Genomic DNA, 19,179 nt, shown 5'->3' on the forward strand with positions numbered 1-19,179 from the left:
CTACCAGGCAGAGGGATTTTAAAAATTATGAAGTAAAGGGACATTTATTTTCACACTGCAGCTAACCACTGCACTAGTTCTTCACAATAATGATTTCCCACCCTATCAGTTAGTTGTCAGGCAGAGCTCACTAATGGCTGTAAAATGGCTTGCAATCCCTGGACATATTATGCAATTTTTGGACACATATTACTTTGGTTTATAATCCTCTTCTCTTTCATATTCAAATATTTTTAAATTACTCTTTACTATGGTCAAGAGTGCTGCAGAATAAATACATGAAAACAATCAACCAATGATTGAAACTTCTGGCAAGCTGAAGTGGAATTAAGTTACAGTGGAAAATTTCAGTATTAGAATTTAATATGACCAGATCTCCTGGTTTGCTTAGGACAGTTCCAGGTTCCACAATTGTTTCCTGGATGGATGTAGACTGTGCATGTAGTAAAGTGAACTCTGTGTGCTAGAGAGAGAGAGAACCAGAATCTTCTCCTTCCCTTCATAAGTTGGTCTGTCTGGTATTAAGTTGTTAATCTAAAAGTGGCTCCTGTCCAGAAGGGTAGGTAACAGCACGGGTATTGCCATTTCTCTGCTTTCCAAACTGCCTAGTTATGGGCAGTCCAACAGATTAGGTTAAGCAGACAGAGCAAATTAATTTATTCATAATCTTTAATTCTAAAACCAAAATAACAGCTTTGTTCCAAATCATTTAAACTGAAACCAAACCCTAAATAGTGGTTCACATAAATAGACAATTCCAGGAACCCAGACTGGACCAGTGATCTGTCTGGCATGATCACACCATGACCAGCACAAGCACTTCAGAAGAAGGTGCAAGATATTCCAGAGAAGACAAACATTGAAAAAATGTTGAGAGGGAGCCACATTCCTCCTTATGCTGCCCCAACAACCGTTTGGCCTGTACCTTGACTTTATAAACACGATTTTCTTTCATCCATGCTCTTTTAATTGTGAATACTCTCATTAGCCGTAGAAATGGAATCCTACTAAATCTCAGGCCTCAGAAATATAAGAGGAACAAGAACCACAAATTATGCAAGGTATGAAAGTAACTTCTTTTTTCAGCTTGCTGCTTTTCAACACTATTGCCTCCCTCCTAGCTCCTCCATCCTTTGCAACCTGACTCTTACTTCACATATTAATGTTAATAGATGTTCCCTCTTCTTTTGTCATTTCAACACAAGTAATGGAAGACAACCAACAGGCAATCAAGAGTAACTGAGAGAGAAAAAAGGTCAAGGTCAATGTAAAAAAAAATCAATTTTATGCAATTTTATCCCATACTTGTTGCAATTGATGACAAATTCCAGACCATGGTTATAAGGAGTATCCTGGAAATACAATGTAAGCTTGGGAGGAAAGACTTATGTGTGTCCACACTTCAGTTGAAAGATCTGAGATAATTGCTTGGACGGAAATAACCATTCTGAGGAAATAACAAGGTGGAATTAGACTGATGCTGTTGTGTACAGACCTCCCCTCCTATTTATCATCATACAACAGATTCATGTTAAACCCTGTACACATATGAGCCCCCAGACTTTATGGCCGTAACTCCAAAGAACAACAAGTGGTGATATTGTTGTCCAATCTTCTCCCTAGGAAAGGGTTTTGATGACTCAGATTTGCTGTGGAGACATGATCAGCCTGGTGATGTCCTGGCTGGCCTTCTGCTTTTCCGTGCTGTGCAGACTATTCTTGTTACTTCCCAGCCCCAGATGGACTTACTCCTAGTGAAGATTTTTTGCCTGGTTTTCATTTGGTTTCTATCAGTAAAGCCTAAGGAATAGATTAGACTATCAATACCAAAGCTCACTCATTTTATAGGAAGATTGATAAATTTTAAGTGCAAATTCTGTTTTAAACATGGACTATTGCACTTGGGAAGAATGGCTCACACATGTATCTTGCAATGTTTTGCATTCCCCTAAGAAAGTTAGGCATTTTAATTACTTGCTTACTGTTACTTCTGTAGTAATAACGGGTTACACCCTTAAACCCATTTTAACTATTTTGATGCTATTAGCAGCAGCAGAACTAAAGACGCTTAGGAATGGTTGTGTCACATATCAGAAATTGGTTTTGAAGCCCAGTCCCTCAGGCCACCACTCCTTGTTTTTCTCTTTCTTTACATTTAGCAAGACACGGAAAGATCATATGTTTTCGTATTAATTTTTCATTATTTATTTGATTCCACTTGGTTATTTGAAACGTAGGGGCAAGTAATTAAATAGAAATTAACTAACTCTCAAAGATTTCCTTTTGCAGTAAGACAGAAATATATGACTACAATTTAGAAAAATAATGACTGTGTCTTTCTTTGTAAGTTTCAGTTGGTTACCACAGACCTGATTGCCATTTATATTTTACATCACTGGCAAAATAAAGGGAAAGTAAAATAAGCAAAATTACAATTGCATTCACATTAAGGATCCCCAAGGAGCCAAATTCCAATCTCATATGAATGGACTGAAGCTGATTCCTCCCGTAAGAACACAGGCATTAGGCCTGTGCAGAAGTTGGTATGCATGTGTTTCACAATACTATGTGCCAGCTACTGTGGTAATATCACAAAGACTCTGAAAGCACCAAAAGAATAGTCACAGGAGAAGATGTGAGAATAGCTGCTGAAAGACAAGTAAACCTGAAGAGCTGAAGCAAAACTTGGAAAGAATTTATCCCAAAACTTTCCTTACACACACACACACAATTTCTGGAAGTTTTATTGTTTTATGATGTATTCTTTATTCTTCCAATACTCTACTGATCTATGCCACCTCTGCAAAGATGAAGTTTACATTAAGTCATAGACGGAAACTTAAAGCCAGGATCTGATCTCGGCAGACATAGTAGGTTCACTTGGTTGCAGAATAACCAAGCTTGTTTTTTAGATTAATCTAGTCTAGATCAAAAACTGACCCATGAAATTGACCTCATTAGAAAAGTCTGTTTTGTCAGATTCATTCTGTTTCCTTTTCCTCAACATCTGAATTACCAGCATAACCTGCTATTCCTCTGCAGCTTGACAATAAGGACTTTTCTTTCCTTCAGATTATCATCTTGATTCTTTCAACGATACAACTACAGTAGCTTCCACCAGGAGTTTGGTAACAATAGCACACAAGAGTCATAGATTTAATATTTCTGCCTAACACAAACCACAGAAAGGTCCTGTGTCTGTGATGCATGGGGACATGCTAATACAGATCTCTTAAATGTGTACCCATTCCCAAGACTTGGTGTTGTAATAATGCAAAGAGTTTTTCTTTCTGCAAATAGACGTTGCAGGCATATTTGCTTAAACCCTTGGGGTTGATAATCAGCTATAGTTCTTCCCAGCCCAGAAACTGCTTGGGAACTGCCAAATATTGAAAATGGAGAGTCCATGAACCATCTCACAAAGATCATACATGCTGCTACAAGAAGTGGGGATTGAATCTCCCATAGAGTGCTGTCTGCTGATGATCTTTCCCAATTAACAATTGCATGATGTGGGGGGAATTAGGGTCTAAATATCTTGGCACAATGCTGTTTGGGAAAACCCTAGTATTTGTTTGAATTTGCCTCTTACAGAACTGTAAAAGGCTTGCTGGCAATTGGAGGAAGGAGTATAAATAAGTAACAGGGTTAGGCCAGCTATAGAAAAGACTTATACTGAGTGTATTTACAATGAAGATGGAAGATATTAAGGGACTGTTACTTTTATTTCCCAAGAAAAGACAATGGATGAGTTTCATTTAAAAGGGTGGATCTCTGAAAGAATTCCCCTATTTTAAATTATTCTGAAGAGTTTAGCTTAGAAAGAACTTCTTCCCAGAAGAAGCCTGACAGAAAGGGGATTTCTATGATCTTGTCATGTCCTTCAAGCAGCTTTTCAGGCCAATAAACAAATATGGCAACCAGCCATCATGGGTGAAGCCAAGGAACACATGGTTGGTTGTTTTTTTTTTTTTAATATATTTTTATGTTGTCAAACATCATGACACAAATTCATGAGAAAATGCCTTTCAGTTCCCAGGAACCCTAAAAGGGGGAAGCCTCTTTGTTAATAAAAAGACTTCTAGACACCAAAATCTGTACTAGGGTGTAAAGGAGCTCTCTAAGCAAAGAAAGTTGGGGGGGGGGGGGGGGGGGACCAAACAAAAAAACCCCAACTTCCTAGGAAATCCAAAAAGGCATCACAACATTTAAAACCGGGAGGGGAGAAAACAAGTTTTATTCCTTTCTGTCTTTCTTAACACAATGTGTAATTACACAACATATATTTAAGCAACTTATACTTAGCCTGTGGGACTCCACCAGAAATGATTACAGTAATGAATAGCTTAATAAGATTCATAGCTGTCGCCAAAGAAAGGGCCATGTCCCCATTGCAGAAGAGTGACAATTTGCTTAGCAAAAACAAAGATGGAAAGTTCCTGCTAGACTGCCTCATTCAGTGTTACCCTCCATACTGACTTATCTTGTGTGGCCGAGTTAAAACAGTCAAAGAAATCTCCCAACCATTGCATGCTAAAATAATCACTAGCATGTTGAAGTCTTGCAATATCTGTCTTAGAAGTTCTGTTACTCAGTGATACCCTAGGCAAAGGCCAGACCCTGCTTTTGTCCAAGATGGGTAAGGATGGGGAAAAAAATGACCAGAGTTCAAAGCCATAACCTGCAATTAGATTAGTTTTCCAGAGAGAAGAAGGGAGTTACCACACTTGGGCTCACAGCCCTTTTTCAGGAGTGCCAAATTGTCCTGCTGTGTTCACTGTGTGGAGAGTTAGATGTTGGGTGCATTTTGCTTTAAAACTTCCAGATAAAGTACTTTGAGAGTAATGCTAGAGTCATGCTAGCATAGACTGCATGGTGGACAGGCTTTTTAAAAACAGCAGTGTCTACCACAAAGAAATCTGAACAGAAATTAAGCACTTCCTCCAAAAGGCTTATTCGATGAGGAGAGATTGTACAAAAGCTAGTATTGCCCACATTTCTTCAGAAATGTGCACATCCTTCCAGGGACAAAAGGTTTTTTGGGTTTTGGTTTTGATTTTTTTTTTTTCTTTTTTTGGAAGCCATTTGTATTTTGTCATCTCCTCTGCTGAAATTGATAAGAAAGAGAGCTGTAGTATCATTAGCCTTTTAGATAAGAATATACTACTTGTTCTAAGTTTCTGCTAATACATTTACTTCTAATTTTCAAATAAAATTTCATTTAATTAAAATGAATTGTAAATGGTACATTTACATTTCAAGAAGAACTTTTACATGTATTAAACTAAAGTCTGGAAACCTACAACATACTGCAACTGAACTTGTGTCTGTCATTGTTCCGTATAGATTATAAAGCCATGAAATCACAGAAATCCCTCAAGGCACTATAAAATTAAGGACTTAGACCTCCAACACAGTTAACTGTTTCTGATAAGAGCCCCAGCTCAGGACAAAGCTGCTAGCGAGTTCTAAGGGACTGGCAATTCATCCACGCATCTACAAGTCAGAGAATCTGAATGTCTTGAGAAATCATGCTTGATAATCACCAATCACACTTGATAATATTGTCACTGGACGGGAGATAGTGTTTGCTGTTCTGTTTCCCAATCCTAGACATTCAAAATCAAGTGGCATTTTTAGTAAGTAAAGGCAATACTAGAGAGTCACATTGGGTTATGTCTTCTGATGCACATTTTCTCTCCTCTGTTTCCTCTGCTGATTCACCCAAAAGAAACCATGAGAAAAACAGTTAAGCTGAAGTTAACCTTCAGCTGGAAGACACTCATGAGTGGATTATTGCTTGTCTGCTTCCGTCTTCCTCCTAATTTGCTTTGTTGTGCAGTGAGAAGGAACTGAATGCCTCATCCTATGCCGGAAATGGCTGAATGTCAAACAGTGGCTGATAAAATACAGACAACATTCACAGCCAAACTCTTTCCATGGTTTTGGGGATGTAGTTTCCACTTCATTCAGTGCAAGTCTCATACATTCATAGGCAGAAGGTGGCTCCTTTGTCTGTGAAGGCAGTGCAGTGTTACAATTCAGGATGTGAAAGGATGGCAAATGTGAACATTCATCTAACCAGAGTTAGTCTCTGTACACGTCATTGAAAATGCCGTCCTCAGATCTGATCAAGACAGTAAATCTATGGGCTTGACAATCCCCAGTAATCTGAAAACCTCTCAGTCATTTATATTATTTGGCATTATGCCTCCAAAATATGAGCCCACCAAAAATAATCTGACATAACATTGCAGACGCCAATCTCCTGAGGACTTTTGGCAAAAATATAGCCACAGCTGGATCCTTGTTACATTACTTAAGGAAGGATTGCATCTCTTTGAATTTTTAACCATGTCAACTGCCTTGGTTCCTCTCTTGGTTCACAGTCATTTTTACCTCGATGAAGGGGTTCTGATTGCTCCCAGTCACCTGTCATTCTTACTGTAAGTGGTTGTGATACAGATTTATATAATTATTGTGAAGCTAAGAGCTTTCTGATTTTAAAGCTTGCTTTCTCTGTCCTGTTTTTTACGTCATCTCTTATTATGTAGCATAAATTGCATCTAACAATGAGTTATTAAAGATTTGATATTAATAAAATTCACATGAAAAGCACCCAGTTTGTCCTTTTTGATAAAAACATGCTCAAGAGATCACTTTTAGAAGAACTGTGTTGGTACATTTCAGAACTAGAGTGGATTTTCCTTTAAATAAATATTTCCTAGTTTTTAGACTCCATATGGAACTCACTAGGTGAAATGCTATGGCCTGTAGGTCTGGCACCATGATTATCATGGTCCTTTCTGACCTCAGAATCTATCCAAATGCTTTGACTTACAGTGTATCATTCTGCATCAGCATGAAAAGAAGCTTATTTTTTTCCACATCATTTTTATAGCATTACTCAGGCATTTGTGAGCAGAATGTAAAGCAGGTCCAGCATGTCAGGGATTTTGAAACCGCTGCATTTGCATGTAAGAAACAGATGGAGAATTACATTGCCAAGAGCTTACCCATTTTGTAGGAAACTAAAGGGAAAAACAGTATAAGAACTCTCCAGCTTTAATTGAAGAATTGAAGATGTTTATGAGGTATTTTCTAATCAGTGATGGAAAGCTGATTTTTGTGGCCATTGATGCAGTAAGGAAATCTTCCCAAAGAAGCCATCCTGAAATGTTTTCTGGCCACAAAGAATGTGAAAATATATAGAAATTATTATCTGTCATGTAAGGGAGATTATACTCTTTGTTGATATTGCAGGTATTTGGTACTTATTCAGAACGCATTTAAGTCACCTATTACAGAAACCTGTTCTGTTTCATTATTTCCCAAGGCTCCTCTGCACATATGCTGTTTCTACTGCCTTCATCTGCCCCTTCTTTATTAGACATTATTTTCTACACATGGACCATCTCTTTGTGGTCTGTTGTTATGTATCATTGAGCCAAACCACGGCCCAGCTGGCGATGAGGAAGAGAGTCATAAAAGTCAACACTTTTTGCTAACAGGTGTCGTGGTTTAACCCCAGCCAGCAACTAAGCACCACGCAGCCACTCACTCACTCCCCCCCCATCCAGTGGGATGGGGGAGAAAATCGGGAAAAGAAGTAAAACTCCTGGGTTGAGATAAGAACGGTTTAATAGAACAGAAAAGAAGAAACTAATAATGATAATGATAACACTAATAAAATGACAACAGTAGTAATAAAAGGATTGGAATGTACAAATGATGTGCAGGGCAATTGCTCACCACCCGCCGACCGACACCCAGCCAGTCCCCGAGCGGCAATTCCCTGCCCCCACTTCCCAGTTCCTAAACTAGATGGGATGTCACATGGTATGGAATACCCTGTTGGCCAGTTTGGGTCAGGTGCCCTGGCTGGGCATGAGAAGCTGAAAAAGCCTTGACTCTAGTCTAAACACTACTGAGCAACAACTGAAAACATCAGTGTTATCAACATTCTTCACATACTGAACTCAAAACATAGCACTGTACCGGCTACTAGGAAGACAGTTAACTACATCCCAGCTGAAACCAGGACACAGGGAATACTATATCATCATGGCTATGGCCCTTCACCTAAGTTATGACGACACTCTGTTGTCCTGGCAAATATTGATCTTCTTGCATACAGGGCCTCAGCACCAACCTGACAGATTTGGGAGTGTTCAAATCTCTCCCATTGTATTTATATTTCTACAAGACACCGTGCTGCACTGAGAGCTATCCCATCCATACTCCTCTAAAAAACCCAAAAAGGATCCTGTAGTTTGCCTTAGACCCTGAAATGGATCTTCCTTTTCCTTTCATGTTGGAAAGCCCTCACAATAGGGATTTCCTTTGAATCCTCCACCTTTTACTCTGCATAGCCAATGCCAAGGCTTGTACTCTGTCAATATTGGTTTCCCCCTTAAGTTTCCAAAACGGAAGATGTGCCAAAGATAAGTCTAACAGAACATGATGGTTCACTTAAGTGCCATTGCAAAATTCGGCTGAACTCTACCAGGGAAAGTACTGAAAAGATTTTGCATTGAGACCTTCCTTCCACAGCAGCAAAATCTTAGGACCTAAGCCTGTGCTTATCAAGGATGCTTTGTTTTCCATCAAACAGGGAAGTTGGGCTGTACTAGCAGGCCTGATGCAAGGCTCAGTCAAAAAAAAAGTTCAATAGCTTCCAAACTAGCTCTTCACTCTAAGTTATCCAGACTACCTCATCCTCATACCTCTATACAGACACCATGCAAGCAATTAAGGAAGCTGATGGAAACAAAATCTGAAAGTGGGTCAAACAACTTACAATATGAACTCTACAGCAATATGGTATGGCAAATGGTAATACAGGATTACAGGCAGCAAGCTAAAGGCCTAACTAATTTCTTTACATCACCTATAATCACTATTGATTTTTTCCTAGTAGCATGCAAAATATGGTCAAAATGTTCCCTCTTGATACTAAAGGAGACATGAACTAGCCTGGATAGAAGGTCAGATCTATGAAAACACAAAAGGCATGAAGCACTCAGATTTGAAGGAAAGGATGCATCATTTAAAATATTCTAAGTAGAACAATCCAAATGATTTCAGTACTAGTGCCAAAAGAATCTGGACCAAAATCACACCCATATAAGTATTCAAGCTCATGCAGTAGATCTCTGTCCAAGAAACAGGATCAAATATTCTTTGTTATTTTTCTGTCTGGCTTTAGAAAGACTTTCTGGAAATGTCAAAGCAATCTATTTTACACTTGAGATAAGAAAAAACAATCAGAAAGCATGCAGCATAAAATGTTTCAGGGCCCTATTTAGACTCCTTAAGTATAATGGAAATGTTATCTAAAGGCTTGACCCAAACTTACCACAAGGTAAGATACTGCTGAGGCAGTCAGTCAAACAAACAAGTTAGCTATTATATTATTCTTGCAATAAAAGCAGTTGATGTGTCATGCAAATGCCACGTTGGAAGGGTGCAACAAGCCAACCCTTCTTCCACAAAGTTGTGTTACATACACTGTTTCTATACCACATACAGTCACAATTTATGAATATGCAATATTTATATTGGCAATGCTAGTCTAAGCATCCCATTCCTAAAGCTAATGTAGATATTGATACAAAGATATGAGCTGAGGTTTTGCTGAGGTAGCGATCCATTCTGCATCACCTAGATTTAAAGAGACTTCCCTGAGGATATTAACCCTGAAGGCAGGAGCACTGTGGCTCCAAGGGGAGGAACATAAAGGTATTTATGGAGCTTTGAGTTGGTCTTTTTGTTACATGTACAAAAATGTCAAACATCAGGAAGAAAACAGGTTTGGACTTCAAAGATTGATCCATTCATTGTTGCAGGATGGGATTAAAAATGTGTAAGCCTACTCATACATGGATTCTTCAATTTCATACATCTGTCCTGTTGCTTATTCTTAACCTGAAGTTTTAACCTTCCATTTAGGGAAGGAATCATGTTGAGCTGTTCACAAAGGTGACTATGGCCACAGGTGGCAAATGATGACAGCGGTGATAATAAAGATATTTGCCATTAGCATGGAACATTTTGACACAATCTCAGTATTTAGAAAGCCACATCCTGCTACTTGCATCCATGGGGTCTTTGGCTGAGATGCAGAATTTGATGGGTGGGGCAGGATCAGTCAAATGCAGTATTCACTAGTAGGGGAAATTACAGTGATGAATAGGGGCCCTGAGCACCACACAGTAAAGGTAGACAGAGACAGAATAATTTAGAGTCTAAGAAGGGCTCAAAGAAACTCCTAGAAATTATGGAGACAGAACTCTTCTTCTGCAAGGAAGTTAAGCAGAAAATAAATATATGAGATGAAATTCCAAACAGAGCATTTAAGTATTTTTCAGGTGCCACTTCCATCTAGCACTCACCTGTGAAACAGTTCAAGATGAAGATCTGGATGAAGATATGCAAAAGTTTGAAATCATTTAGTTATCCCAAACTTGCATAAAAGCATAAAGTGAAAAAAGACAGCCTTGAGAGGAGTAATCCAGCTTTCTTGATATGAAAGAGAAGAAGCTGCTGAGTATTTCAAATGTATCTTGGACTTCAGTTAACTTAAAAAAAAAAAAAAAAGTTAGTTCTCACAGCTTCCTAGTAGGGAACATAATAAAGGAAATAAGTGGTGAATTTAGCAAGCTAGAGTTTCTGTATCCTTCACTCTTAGACATCAAACAACTCTACCACGTTGCGTCAAGCAAAAGAAACAGGAAGGGAGAGATCACACAGCTTGAGTTCCTTGGCTCCAGTAAGGCCAAAGCACTGCTGCTGAGGAGGATGGAAATCCTATATTCTTCCTCTGGGGCAGGAAGTACCTGTAAACATCTCAGAAATAGTCTGCTTTAGCATACTGTAAACAAGAATACATCATATCCAAAGAATACATCATATCCACTGCTTCAGACCATGTAGGGGAAAGAAATGGACAACCTTGGATTCAACCTAGAAGAGGAGATGGCAGAGGAACTGAGTCATAGCTTAAAAAAACCCGAAGATTAAAAAGAACTTTTGGGAAGGGACAGGAACTGAGGTTTTAAAGTGGGGCAATTCCTAAGGAAGGAAGGACACCTACTACCTATTCCAATAATATTTTGCATTTATGTAACTGCAGTGGCTGCTGTCCAAGGACCTGAAAAAACTGTAGGGCTTCCAGTTAGCCAGATTTCAAATTCCAGTGTGATTATAAAGCATGATTCTTCATTTTGAAAATGCAGTACTTAAGGCACAGAAAGCCACATGTTTTGGTCCAGTCAAAACACCTAGCCTAGAGCCAGTTTTACACTTCTACCTTGAGGCCAACACTCATTAACTAAAGACGTCCAGTCAGTATAAAAGGTCATTCTCAAACAAGAATCAGCTGCTGTGCATCAGAGTATGTGAAGTTGACATTCCTAGCCATGCCTACCCAAATGGACATTATATGTATGGGCTATACGTATGGACTTTATTTAACAACATTTCTCATGTGTAGACACATAAAACATATATGGCTACCCTGAAGATTGTGGTCAGAAATTTGTGGCCAAAACCCATATATTTAGCTTCATTTGTTGTCTCTTTACTGAAGGAAGATCCTGGGAAGCAGACAGTAACTCAAATCATAATTGTCTGTTTCTCAGTCATGCTACTGCTCTAAGAGCAGATGTAATTTATTATATGATTAAATTTGAATTTTATTTTAGACAGACTATACCTCTCACAGGACCCAGGACCTGAACTGTCTCTGTGCTGGCCACCATTTATATGAGAGAGAATCAATGAATCTGAAGCCTGGCACTGACTGCAACAAAGCAGATAACAGGAAAGTGGAATAATTGAGGGCAAACTTCCAAATGTCTAGTTCTCTGGCTGAACTCCATATCCTTAACACAGAGCATTCAGTGTAATACCTGTTCCCAAAACGGCCTTGGGAAGCTCATTTAATCTTCTTCAATTTCCACTTATGTAAGACAAGAATTATTCCTGCTCTGAGGAGCAGGATGGGATTTAATGAATGATTGAACAGCACTCTTGTAAGTAACTGTCAAGCATCATTTCAGTCTCTGTACCCTTTTTTTTTTTTTTTTTTTAAAGCACAGATACACACATAGTCACATTACTGCTTTTTTACACTCCATACAGCCCACTGCCAAAAATACCATTGTGTACTTGCTGGAAAAAACTTCCCACATCATAATCTGGTTTTAATTTGTAAAAAGACTGGAATATAAACTAAGCATCTTTCCAATTCTACATAGCAGTGTGCTAAGTATAAAGCTCAAAGATCTTGACAACACTGAAGAATGACAACTCAGATGTAACACTGAGTTGTAAGTATTACAGGAAGGAAGGAAGATAAGTTTGGTGACAGCGATATTTTGAGAGTGATCCAGCTAACGGCTGGACAATGTTGATTGATGCATTCCCATGAGGACCTAGAGGCAGAGCAATCAAGGTACAAACTACTGATCACATAATTCTAGAGCATAAAGATTATGACAGCTGCAACACAGCACTGCAAATAAGCCCAAACCAGGACAACCTCCAGATAGGATTTGAATGATTTTTTTTCCCCCCCCTAAATCTTTTAGCATATAATGGAACTGACCATTAATATAAGTTTTCAAGTAGTGATGTCCATATCTCTAGAAACATACCTGTCCAAATAGATATCACTGGTCAGTAACAGATTTTAGGTTAAACTTCAGCAGACTTTTGCAAAAACACTGTTGTTGTTCTAGAGCAAGTGAGAGACGAAAGAATAAGTGTTGATGCCAGCAGACTAAGAAAGCTGTTTTCTTTATTGAATGGTGTACCATGGAAGGGGGAAATACAGTGCTATTATTACTCTAATAATTAAATATCTCTGCACTTCTGTGGAAAACAATGAGTCCTTCTCTAATGCATCCCCTCAAAAGTGCCCAAAAACCATTAATGGAAATCCTCAGTAAACCCATCTAAAGCCACATGAGGCCTGCAGACATTTCAGCTGTAGATTCAGTAGAGATGTGAAAAACAGGTTCTTCACTCCAAGTTAAGAATAATTTACAAGTATTTGAAGAAGGATCAAATAGGAAGTCTGAAATAACTGAAGGCATATCTTTGCTGCAAAATAATCCAAAGTAACAGCACCTGGAGATGTGCAGCCATACATACAGACATATCCAGCTGATTACTATATTTTTACAGGTACTGTTTTGTACCCATCTCCCTAGGGTATCAGACAGCATCTCCCATTACTCTTGTGGTGCAGTGGGATGATCTGGTCTGAGATTTTTTTCTCCCCAGTGATTGAGGGAAGACTAGTCCTCCCTTATAGCAGTAACGGTGGGATTGTGGAAAAACAATGGAGCACGACCAGCATCTAAGTACTGTACCTTGCATGAATGCCATGGAGTGGAGACCAAAGGGACAGCAGGACCCAGGTCCTCCTGCCCCCAACTATGCCAGCAGCTAGTACCAGGACTCATTTTGGGTATGCATGAGAAGGCTGAGAAAACACTCAAGCAAAATCCTGATCTAACTACACTGAATTCAAGAGCAAATTCTGACAATCTAGTCTATTTCACAACCCCTACTCACATACCGCAACCCCCATTATACCAAGTGTATTGATGGGAAAATGAACTACAGTCCTTAGAAAAGAAAACCAAGCTTATATTTAATCGGACACACATGACATGTTAATAGATAACTGCAGATTAATTGAAACCATTGCTAACAAGAAACTAGGACCTTAGAAGGTAATAGCATAGAAATGGTTTAGAACTACTTGTGCTGATTAGGCATCAAAGATCTTAAGTAATGTTGCATATATTGAATATTCTGTTCTTTGGATAAATTGTTTGATAGACACCTCAGAAAAGTTAGCTGAACTCAGCAGACAGAAAACTGACATGGAGACCATGCCAATATAGATCTGCCACCATTCAGAATACAAAGGAATAATGCTCTGTTTGTAATCTGCTACACAAGAAGAAGCTGAAACATATCTCAAAGTAAGAAAACAGTTAAAAGATACCAAGTTTTTTCATGTTGTTATATGTCTCCCAGGTAGCAAATCTGCATCAAATGACCTATAAAATTTAGCTGGGGGAGATTCCTTCCAAAAGAATTAACTACATAAGCAGATGAGGTATAATCGATGTGGGGGGGGAGGAAACCAACTTTCAAAGTTGGGTATTTTATTACATATTTAAGCTAACTCTCTATAAAAAATGAATCATATGAAAGAGGAATAATGTTCCCTTTTATATGCTCCTTAAAACTCAGCTATATTAGACAAATCATCTACCATGTCTATTACATCAGACAAACTGTCATGTGTCCATGCCTGCCCAACGTACATGCATCAATATAGTATCTCACAGTTTCCTACCAAGTCTCTGAATGCCTATACCCAGACCTATAGTAACACATTTGAAGAGCTCTGTCATCACATCACTATGGCTGATGCAGATCATCAGTGAAACAGCAGTTTGGGTCCATGTGTGAGCTTAAAAAGGGCATCTTGCATGACTGTTTTGGTACTGTGTTTGCTGAATGCCCACACACAAAGCTTAAGAGGAAAGCTGCAGTCTAATCCCAAAATATTAAAATGAGATCCACCTACAAACCAAGCCCATCAAAAGTATTGAGAAACAAATCCACCTTGAGAATCCCCTTTGAAGTCCATAAATTCCTTTATGTTCTGTAAAGGAAATGCAAACTTCCAGGAGACACTAGATTTGCCACCAAAATGCTAGGGTTTTTAAGCCAACAGTTGGATTTATCATCATTGTTATTCAGGATGTATTTTAGGCAAAGTTGTCAGAAGGAAGCACGGGACCTTCTTGGATACCATTTTGTGGGTAAACCACACCTCTCATATCATTGCAGGTGTTAATAAAAGCCTGACCTAGTTGAAATGGTCTGAAACAGAGGTGACTGAGGGAGATGTTCAGGCCCTACCTCTCTTCATCACTGAGGAAAATGGGATGAAAGATCATAAGGGAAGGAGAGGGATTTGTCTCCCTGCCAATGCATTTTGGCAGGTCTATAAAGTTGGGATGCCCAGACACCATATAACTGGTCTTTAATTACTCCACGTGCTATCCAGCACAAACTGCCTTTGCAAGCATCTGGGGATTAGCAGCATTCACAATTGTTACTAGGCAGCTTAGAAACTCTTTCTAAACTTTCTTTTGTCAGAAAATTGGGTTTTCAAATTCTGTTTTTCTTTCTTTCTTTTCCTATGCATCACAGAAGGAGTCTTGATTTCTTCCTAGAGAAATTAATCTTTCATTTGAAAGTGTTTGCTATTGTCAAGTTTCTCTGTGCTTAAAGTGGTTTTCCTCCAAAACTTTGAGGGGTTTTGGCACTTCTCACCTGAAAATGTATTTAGTTGCTTCAAACTGAAGAGACAGCCCTGGGTTTTGGTTTTCCAATTAAAATTGTTCTTTTAATTTGTTATTTTAACTTCTAATAGAGAAATGAAAATATTTTCTGAGCAGCTCAGCAATAATGCAGTGTCTTTAGAAGATGTCTAGTGCAACTGGAAACCTGCCTTACAAAAAATCAAATTACAGTTCAAAGCCAAACTACACTGAAGAAACTTGTGCTCCAGTCTGTAAGTCACAGCATATTTATAAACTAGCTTTCTACATGAAATTGCACACTCACATGCATATGCATATTCTGGTGCTAAATTCCAAAGAATGGCTTTTCATGGACACATGCACACACTGGCTTTCTATCTGCTCAGCCAGAACTGAAGCCTGTGCCAACCATGGGTAGTTCAGTTGAATCCAGTAGTGTCTCTTAAAGAGCTGTGCAATGACGAGGTCTTTTAGAGTCAAGAGGGAAAAAAAAATTAGCTTTCATCTAAACCTGCAGTAGCTCTTTCACTGACACTTTCCTTAGTCTAGATGTGAAAGCAGATCCATATCCATTCAGGCATTGATTGCTCTCTTTCTATACTGATCCCTAGACCTCCCAGCATGATTTGGGTGCAGAACAAATGAAACAACCTGGAAACAGCCCTGGCTAGTCATCTCTATACAGCAGCAGTTCTGGAGACTTCAGGATCTTCAAATGTAAAATGTGGAAAGACAAAGAAATTTCCTATAAGGACCCAACTCCTCACTGCAGCTTCTTCTACCCTTTGTTGCAGCAGATAACACTGACAACTGCAATAAGTCATGGCATACTTCCACATGGTGCAGAGCTTTTCTTACTATAAGCAACTTCACTGAAACCAGTGGGATTGCTCATGTGAATAACAGCTACAGGGTAAGAATACTGGATTACAATCCACAAAACCCACTGGACTGCCAGCGGGCAAATACAAAAATTGAACGGAATTAGCAGAGACAGGTTCCAGCCTTCTCTAGCAATAATTGCACCTCCTGGCTTGATGATAAATCCTGAAGGCTTAGTGTAATTCATACATCACTACTGAGAAAACATGGCAAGAGGAAAACTAATATTAAATGGCTCACCTTAGAATCATGTTAGATCATACCAATTGAATTGAACTTGTTGCAGAAAGGTTATGGATACTGTCAGCTTTATACCCATTACAGGCAAAGTATGTCTCCTGTATGTTTTTTATTCCAAATCCCTTTACAGTGATCTAAGATATTGGATCTACAACTCATTTTTTACTCCATATTAAGTCCAAGAAGACATTGATATTCCTATGTATTCATTTGTTCCCATGGGATACTGATATCTGATCTCTTTGGGTATTCCTCTTTGCAGTCCAAACCCACAAAAATAGTTTGGCAGCTAAAATTAATGACTATGTTTCTGATTTGGTAAAGTACCTAAACACATGCTCACCTTTATGTGCATGAGTACCCCATTAATGCAATAGTTATTCATTGCTTGAAATTAAGCTACTGCTAACCTGGCATTTACATGCTTTTGTGCAACATTGTACACATACTTAGAAATACACATTCAGTAATTACTTAATTAGCCTATTTTCATGACTTGTGCAAAGCGGCCTGTTCACTCTGTAAAAGTCTTGTAGAGCCATTTCCACTAATTCTTAAATTTATACCAATGTATATTGTCCATTTTCCATGGCACATACAATCTGCAAAACTAACAGTTAAACATTCCATCAGAAAATGAATCAGGCACACTTTAGGCTAGATGCTGGGGTCCACTACAGCATCTCCAGTTTTGATGTGGAGCAGATACAAAAGCCTAAAGAGAGCTTTTACCTGTCACCTCATCCAACAGAAAAGTGAGGGAGGACTGTGCAGAAGACAGCAGTTATGGTATCTTACTGGCCAGTTCTTGGAGAATATTTCCAGCCAACACTATTGAGCAGTTTTCTAATTAATGAGATAGAGATGACTACAGCCTTGATACTATCTTGATGGAGCCAGTATGAAGTGGAGGTGGTCACGCAAATCTTTCTGTAAGGTACTTAGGGCATTCCCTCATTACTTTCATAAAATAGATAAAACAGTATTATGTTTTATAGTGTTCTAACCAGAGCTGGTAAACATGAGTTTGATGCTGTGGAGATGTAATGGACTTCAATGTAAATGAAAGAGCTGCCCTTCATGCCGTTTGTTTTTTTCAGTGAGGAAAAAAGGCACTAGTAAAGTCTTGTGAGGGTGTTTACAAAAAAAAAAAAAAAGCAAACAACTCTGATGGAGTGTTTGTTTTAAGCTAAAAAGACTAATTTTGAGCAAAAGAGAATGGCTAACATCAGCATATGCTCTGTATGTGTGGTATTCAAATTATACAAAAAAAAGTGGTTTGCAAGGAAGTCTAACATCTCTAAAATCCTCCAGTCCTGTATCCATATGCATTTCTAGGAAATTCTGTAGTCAGTCCAAATTCCAAGCATTAAGAAGGAAAAGTTTCTAAGAAGTCAAAAGACCAGGGGGAAATCTCACATTTAATTTACACACTACTCACTGTTTAGTAAATAGCAGCTATTGTTTAGAGTAGAATGTAGTCACCATTCATTATATTTTGACTCGACATTCTTCATTGGGAATTCAGGAAGTGGTTCAGACTAAAATATTCCCTTATGTTATTTGACCTGTAAAAACTTGGAGACAGGCCAGATTCTGCAGTTCTTAAACAGACAACACTCCCATTGACTGTGGGCTTGGGCCTTAAAGTTGACTGGCCTATACCACTGTGCTACTCAACTCAGTGCAGTCAGCCATTTGATGCATGGGGTGGTGCCCACACAAAACTGAAAACAAGACCATTTGATTTGGTTGGCACTGTTATTCATTTGCCTAGAGAGACAGTGGGCATTTTCTGAGCACAGCTTGTACAAAACAATACCTTAGAAACAGGAATAGACATTGTAGGATCTCGTGGAATTATTTTTCTTATTTTTGTTGCTTCCTGTTGCTTCTTTTGATATAAAGGCATTGAGTTGAATGTAACCAGTAGCTTTTCAATGCACCTCTTGACAGGACACATTCAGAACAAGATTCTGAGAGTTATTGATTAAGTTCACTCTTGTTGATCTGAGGTAGAAGTAGGTATCCAAATACCCTGTGGGTCTGGGTTTCAGTGTCTCATATTTTTAGGCCCTAAAGCATTTGAAAATCAAGGCAAGCTCCCAGATTTAAGGAGATAGTTCTGCTTATGATTTCACTTTGCCCTTAAGACTCCATTTTAAATTCTTGTTAAATTTAAGGGAACTTAGCTGAAATCTCATCACGAGAGGGGGGAGGGGGGGAGAAACGCTAACATCAGCATTGCTTTGGAGTCATATTCCAGCTGTCATCACCCTATAGCTTATCCTGCTTTGGAAACACCGTTTGACACAAAGAGAGGGTTAAAAGTACATAGGATTATATAGCCATAGCCTACAAGGGATCATTCCTGTTGGCCACCCCTTCACGCTCATCTTTGTTACTCTCCTTAATCTCCTTGATTAAGAGTGATCTGCACTTCTCAGAAGACTACAAGATAGCCACAATAGCTGTCTTTCACTAGCTATCCTGATCATGCATGCTTTTCCACCTGAACACCCTAGCTCACATCAAAATAGGGTCCATAGATAGTACACTCCAAAACATACCTTCAGCAATGACCTGCACAACGTGTGCTATGTATCCTATGAATAGAATTAAACATCAGTTTGCATATGTGCAAGAGGGAACCTAAGTAACTTATGAAAACAGATTTCATTGTAAGTGAAGGGAATGC

The sequence above is a fragment of the Haliaeetus leucocephalus genome, unplaced genomic scaffold (genome assembly GCF_000737465.1).
Source record: "Haliaeetus leucocephalus isolate CR32 unplaced genomic scaffold, Haliaeetus_leucocephalus-4.0 Scaffold450, whole genome shotgun sequence".
In the NCBI taxonomy this organism is placed as follows: Eukaryota; Metazoa; Chordata; class Aves; order Accipitriformes; family Accipitridae; genus Haliaeetus; species Haliaeetus leucocephalus.